This window comes from Nicotiana sylvestris, chromosome 1, assembly GCF_000393655.2.
Source record: "Nicotiana sylvestris chromosome 1, ASM39365v2, whole genome shotgun sequence".
Classification (NCBI taxonomy): Eukaryota; Viridiplantae; Streptophyta; class Magnoliopsida; order Solanales; family Solanaceae; genus Nicotiana; species Nicotiana sylvestris.
Genome location: NC_091057.1, coordinates 12978262 through 12985123, shown reverse-complemented (window position 1 = coordinate 12985123; position 6862 = coordinate 12978262). Strand labels below are relative to the sequence as shown.

General features: G+C 41.6%; 1 non-coding gene across 1 annotated transcript; it reads left to right on the top strand.

Annotated features, from left to right (window-relative positions):
• The first annotated feature begins 1313 nt into the window (after positions 1-1313).
• Positions 1314-1420, top strand: LOC138882072 (small nucleolar RNA R71). The gene has a single exon (XR_011403547.1). It is a non-coding gene; the product is annotated as a small nucleolar RNA R71 (small nucleolar RNA).
• The last annotated feature ends 5442 nt before the right edge of the window (positions 1421-6862 follow it).

Genomic DNA, 6862 nt, shown 5'->3' with positions numbered 1-6862 from the left:
TTTTTGTTTATCTTAGTAATTAATTAATATGAGTTTTTCTTCATCTATTTCTTGCTTTTCTTCTTTAATTATGAGTAGCTAAACCCATAAGCTAGGGTTGTGGGTAATTGATGGGTCTTGTGTTTTATGGCTAGATTGACTATGGGTGTTTGATATTTGGGCTAATTTCATGTTTAATTGCTGAATTAGTGGTTGCAAATACTAGTTTGTGTTTAGTTGATTTGAGCTCTTCTTGAGAAAGAAAGCTTGAGTCTCTGAAATTGGTCCAACACGGAATTGGGGCGTACTTAAGAGATTGATAGCCCCAATTAAAGGGTTAAACCTTGAGAGAGTAATACCCGACTTGAACCTTGATTGCTTGTGCAAATTTGCATACCCAATTGGTTTTGAGAAAGTCAATTTGGGCAAAATCACTTGAACCACCAAGAGGTGTAGAGTGGGTAAAATCGTGCAAAGGTTATATCACACTCCCCAAATATGTCAATCATGCCTTAGACTCAAGTATCCGTCAATTGACCACCTAGGCGAAAGTCACTACCCTAGTGCCTTTTAAACTATTTGAACAACATTTTACTCTTAGCTTATTCTAGTTTAATTTGCCATTGTAGTTTGATAAAAGTAGAAGTAAAACAAAAACCCAAAAATGTTTAGAAGTGTAATTTGGAATACATACCCAACTCTAAATTAGATAGATACCCGACTCCAACATCTAGCTCTCTATGGAAATCGATCCCGACTCTAAATCAGGTAAAAGCTTCTTCGACCCTCTCTCGCTACTCAATCGTAGTGCAGGGTAGGCTTCGATCACATACCTCCAGGTTGTGGCATGTTTGGTCTATACTGCTGATTGGGAGCTGGTCTCCATTGTTGTCCTCCTTGTCTCTGACCCCCAAAAATTGTTGACATAATTCATAGCCTCTCTTAACCCTTGGTTGTCACCTTCTCCACTCCATAAACACACATAAGACTAATTAATGCAAGGCGTACACAGTCCTTCATTTGTTGTGTCAACAATATGCACTTGCTTTGTACTCATCTCATCAATATTCTTTATCAATATACTCATCTGAGTCATGAGTGTGGCTATGTTCTCTACATGTAAATTATTTGGGTCAAGAGGAACTGAATGCACTAATGGTGTCAGGGTTGTACCTGCCGTTATCGACCCCGAATTCTAAGACATCTTGTCAAGAAGGATTTTACACTCTGTGAATGTCTTGCTCAAAAATGCACCCCCAACTGAAGCATCTACATTGGCTTTTAAATTGTCTGCTAACCCCATGTAGAATCTCTGGGCGAGCATCTGGTATGGAATACCATGGTGGGGACACTTCACTAACATCCCTTTGAATCTTTCCCAAGTTTCCTGCAAGGTCTCAGTAGGCTGCTGTTTGTACTGCAATATCTCATCAATATGTCTTGTAGTCTTGTTGGGCAGGTAAAACTTGTTCAGGAACTGCTTGACTAATTCCTCCCAAGTGGAAAAAGAAATTAATTGGGAGCGAATTCAGCCAAGTTTGTGCTTCCCCAATCACAGAGAACGAGAACAGTAATAGCTTGATGACTTTTGGGGTCACATTTGGCTGGCTTTGGGTCACACAAATAGACAGAAAATTTTTCAGGTGTTGTTGAGGGTCTTCAATGTGTGACCCGGAGAACAATCCCTTATTCTGTAGAAGATTCAGCATGTTGTTGGTGATCTAGAATATCTCCGCTTGTATTGGGGGCACAACAATGGCGGTGGCCAGGTTGTCAGTTGTTGGCTGTGCCCAATCATAAAGTGCAGCTTCTGGCATAAGAGGTGCCACCACTCTGACGTTTGGGTCAACTTGATCATCCCTGATGTTCCTATTGACGTTATCTACGTCACCCATTTCAATTTCAAGTTGGTGTATTTGTTGTGATTGTTTGTTCTTCTAGTTGGCACGGTTTAGTACCCTGAATATTTTCTCGGGGTCTAAGAGTCCTTCAAGTAGTTCACCAGTCCTCGAAGAGTCTCTAGGCATACACCTGAATCACACAAGAGTTCAAACGTGAGAATTTCAATGAAAAATTATTTAACACCATAGAAAATTGACCTAAACAATAATTCTAGCACTGCGTCTAAGTTGTAATAAATAACACCGTTAGTTCCCCTGCAACGGCACCAAAATTTGATCACGCCCAACTATGCCTTATAAAACACAAAGCGGTCGTTGCAAATATAATCCCATTTTTAAGTCCGGAGTCGAATCCTCAAGGAACTAACCTATCTATCACTGCTCTTAGTGATGCTAATACAAGCTCAAACAATTTTCAGATGCAAGATTTTTGTAAATAAATATTGGGTTTTGTTTAACTAAAATAAACTGATATTAAGATTAACAATATTCTAAATCAAAGATAATTCAATGGTAAAAAGATCAAGGGTATTGATTTCCCGAATTGCTAGTTTAAGTCTTAATTCTTTTGTTATAATCTCGCCGTAATACTCTATGAGGATTATGAGCTATGGGTTACCGCAATTATCTCTCGATCAACTACGATAATTTACTCGAGCAGTCTCTCAAACTACTCTAGCTGATAATTTATGCAGCTCTAAATTATTCCACTAAAGTTTTGTTATCTCTAACCCCACTTTTAAGTTCAAGTAGTGAATCTCTTCAATTACCCAAAAGTGGTGTTGTTCAACAGCAATCTTACCTAGTATTCTTGCTTGCAAGGCAATTAGACACGATTAATCAAGGGCCCATTCAATTAATCACCATACAAAACATAATTGAACAATCATATAATAAACCCGGCTCGATTATAACAAAATTGAGTCAAAACTTCATCTAACAATTGGTTCCATCAACCCTAGATTAAATGTTTAGCTACTCATAGTAAAGAAAGAATAAACCATAAAATCATTCATAATTCACAAAATAATGAAAACAAAAAGAAGAATGAAAACTCTAATGGTGTCTTGATCTTCTCACACTTGTTCTTGCCTCCAATTCAGTCTAAAAACAAGCTTAACCCTCACTTGGGCGAGTTTGTTGAGTTTATATAGGGTTAGGATAAGTTTTCCACGATTTACACTTTGGCCCTAAAACCTCTTGGCTTTCTCCAGATCGACCGCGGTCGCGGCACGACCGTGGTCATTTCCAACCATTCTGTTTTTCGCCTTCTTTCACCGCGGTCCCACCGCGATCGCAGTGGGTTGTTACCCAGTTTTTCTTCACCTTTTCTTGCTTGTTTTCATCCGGGCACTTCTCGATTAGCCTTGTATCCACATATTTGACCCCAAAATACTCTATATCCTCCTCCTAACTCGGAGTAGTTCCTGCAAAGCATAAAAACCTCAATTAGAGCATTTTGTTATCATTTCTAAAACATCAATAAAGTATGGTTAACTTAGAGCATAAACAGCATCTACATCGTATAATATAGGCTACTATCAGGTCCCGGTCCCACTCGAAAGACATGGTCTATGGCATACGAAAATATTGAAATCGGGCGGAATTCTAGGTTTTTCGCTATAAAACGCAAAAAAATAACGAACGATCATGGCGGGTGGTGACGATGGTTCCTAAGGTTGTATTTAATGGCCTGGAAAAATTTTATTTGATCCGAGTCCGGGGGCATGGGCCCACTCGGAAGACGTGGGCTATAACACACGATAATATTATAATCGTGTAGATTTCTAGTTTTATGGCCATAAAACGCAAAAGAATGAGTAACGGTTATGGCGGGGCGGTGACTATGGTTCCTTAGTTCATATTTGATTGCCTAAAAAAATTTTAGGCGATCCAGGTCCGGAGGGCCCTGGCCCACTCGGAAAACGTGGGCTATAGCATACGAAAATATTGGAATCGGGCGAAATTTAGTTTTTTGTCCATAAAATGCAAAAAAAAACGAGGAACGGTCATGGCGGGGCGGTGACTATGGTTCTTTAGGTCGTATTTGATGGCTCAAAAAATTTTAGCCTATCCGGGTTCGGGGGCCGAACCCACTAGGAAGGCCTGGGCTATAGCACACAAAAATATGAGAATCGGGCGGAATTCTACTTTTATGGCCGTAAAACACACACAAAAAAAAAAAAAGAGAACGGTCATTGCGGGGCGGTAACTATGGTTCCTTAGGTTGTATTTGATTGCCTGGAAAAATTTTAGGCGATCATCCCAGGCCCCCTCGAAAAGCTTGGGCTATAGCATACAAAAATATGGGAATCGGGCAGAATTCTAGGTTTTTCACCGTAAAACGCAAAAAAAAAGATGAACGGTCATGGAAGGGTGGTGACAATGGTTCCTTAGGTCGTATTTGATGGCCGGGAAAACTTTTAGGCGATCCGATTTCGGGCGGCCCGGGCCCACTTGTAAGGCATAGGCTATAGCACACGAAAATATGGGAATCATGCGGAATTCTAGTTTTTTGGCCGTAAAACGTAAAAAACAAGGAACGGTCATGGCAGGGCGGTGACTATTGTTTCTTAGGTCGTATTTGATGGCCCAAAAAATTTTGATGATCCGGGTCTGGGTGCCTGGCTACTCGGAAGGCGTGGACTATAGCACACATAAATATGGAAATCGGGCAGAGTTCTAGTTTTTTGGCTGTAAAATGCAAAAAAACATGGAACGGTCATGGTGGGGTGGTGATTATGGTTCCTTAGGTCGCATTTGATTGCCCAAATTTTTTTTAAGTGAACCGAGTCCGGGGGCCCGGCCTACTCAGAAGGTGTGGGCTATAACACATGAAAATATGGGAATCAGGCGGAGTACCAATTTTTTTTATCGTAAAATGCAAAAAATGAGGAACGGTCATGGAGGGGCGATAACTATGGTTCCTTAGTTTGTATTTGATCGCCATGAAAAATTTTAGGCGATCCGAGTCCGGAGGGTCTAGGCCCATTCGAAAGACGTGGGCTATAGCACACGAAAATATGAGAATTGGGTGGAATTCTACTTTTATGGTCGTAAAACACAAAAAAAAAAGGAATGGTCATGGCGGGACGATGATTATGGTTCCTTAGGTCATATTTTATGGCCCGAAAAAAATTTAGTTGATCCGCCCAGGCCCACTAGGAAGGCTTGGGCTATTGCACACGAAAATATGAGAATTGGGTGAAATTCTAGGGTTTTTGGCCATAAAACGCAAAACAACAACGAGCGGTCATGGAGGGGTGGTAACGACGGTTCCTTAGATCATAGTTGATGGCCCAAAAAGTTATTTGGCGATCCAGGTCCGGGGGGGCTCGGGCCCACTCGAAAAGCGTGGGCTATAGCACACGAAAATATGGGAAACAGGCAAAATTTTAGTTTTTTTGGCCGTAAAACACAAAAATAAATGAGTAACCGTCATGGTAGGGCGGTGACTATTGTTTATTAGGTCTTATTTGATGGCCCAAAAAAATTTTAGTCGATTCGGGTCCGGAGGTCCAATAGGCATGGGCTATAGCACACGAAAATATGGAAATCGGGCAGAATTCTACTTTTATGATCGTAAAACACAAAAAAATGAGGAACGGTCATGGATGGACGGTGACTATAGTTCCTTAGGTTGTATTCGATAGCCCGAAATTTTTTTAGGCAATTCGGGTCCATAGGGCCCGGGCCCACTCGGAAGACGTGGGCTATAGCATACGAAAATGCAAAAAACAAATGAGGAACAATCATGGCGGGGTAGTGACTAAGGTTTCTTAGGTCGTATTGGATGGACTAAAAAAATTTTAGCCGATCCGGGTCTGGGGGACCAACCCACTAGGAAGGCGTGGGCTATACCACACGAAATATGGGAATCGGGCGGAATTTTACTTTTATGGTCGTAAAACACTAAAACAAAAGAGGAACGATCATGGCGGGGCGGTGACTATGGTTCCTTAGTTCGTATTTGATGGACCAAAAAATTTTTAGGCCATCCGCCCGAGCCCACTCGGAAGACTTGGACTATAGCACACGAAAATATAGGAATCGGGTGGAATTCTAGATTTTTTGCCGTAATACGCAAAAACCTGACGAACGGTCATGGAGGGATGGTAACGATGGTTCCTTAGGTCATATTTGATGATCCAGAAAACTTTTAGGCGATCTAGGTCCGGGGGGGCCAGGCCCACTCGAAAGACATGGGCTATAACATACAAAAATATTGGAATTGGTTGGAATTCTAGGTTTTCCGTCGTAAAACGCAAAAAAACGACGAACGGTCATGGAGGGGTGGTGAAAATGTTCCTAAGGTCATATTTGATGGCCCGAAAAAATTTTATGCAACCCGGTTCCGGGGGTCTAGGCCCACTCCGAAGACGTGGGCTATAGCACATGAAAATATTAGGATCGTGCGAAATTCTAGTTTTTTGGCCATAAAATGCAAAAAAAAAAAGACAAACGATCATGGCAGGACGGTGACCATTTTTCCTTAATTCGTATTCGATGGCGGAGAAAATTTTTAGGCAATCCGGGTACAGAGGGCCCGGGCCCACTCGGAAGACGTGGACTATGGCATACGAAAATATTTCGCCGTAAAACGGAAAAAATGAGGAACGATCATGGCGGGGTGGTGACTATGGTTCCTTAGGTCGTATATGATGGATCGAAAAAAAATTAGCCGATCCGGGGACCCAACCAACTAGGAAGGTGTGGGCTATAGCACACGAAAATATGGGAATCGGGCGGAATTCTACTTATATGGCCTTAAAACACACAAAAAAAAGGAGGAACTGTCATGGCGGGGTGGTGACTATGATTCCTTAGATCGTGTGGACCGGAAAAAGTTTAGGCGATCTGCCCGAGCCCACTCGGAAGGCTTGAGCTATAGCATATGAAAATATGAGAATCGAGCAGAATTTTAATTTTTTGGCCATAAAACGCAAAAAGTGAGAAATGGTCATGGCGGGGTGGAGACTATG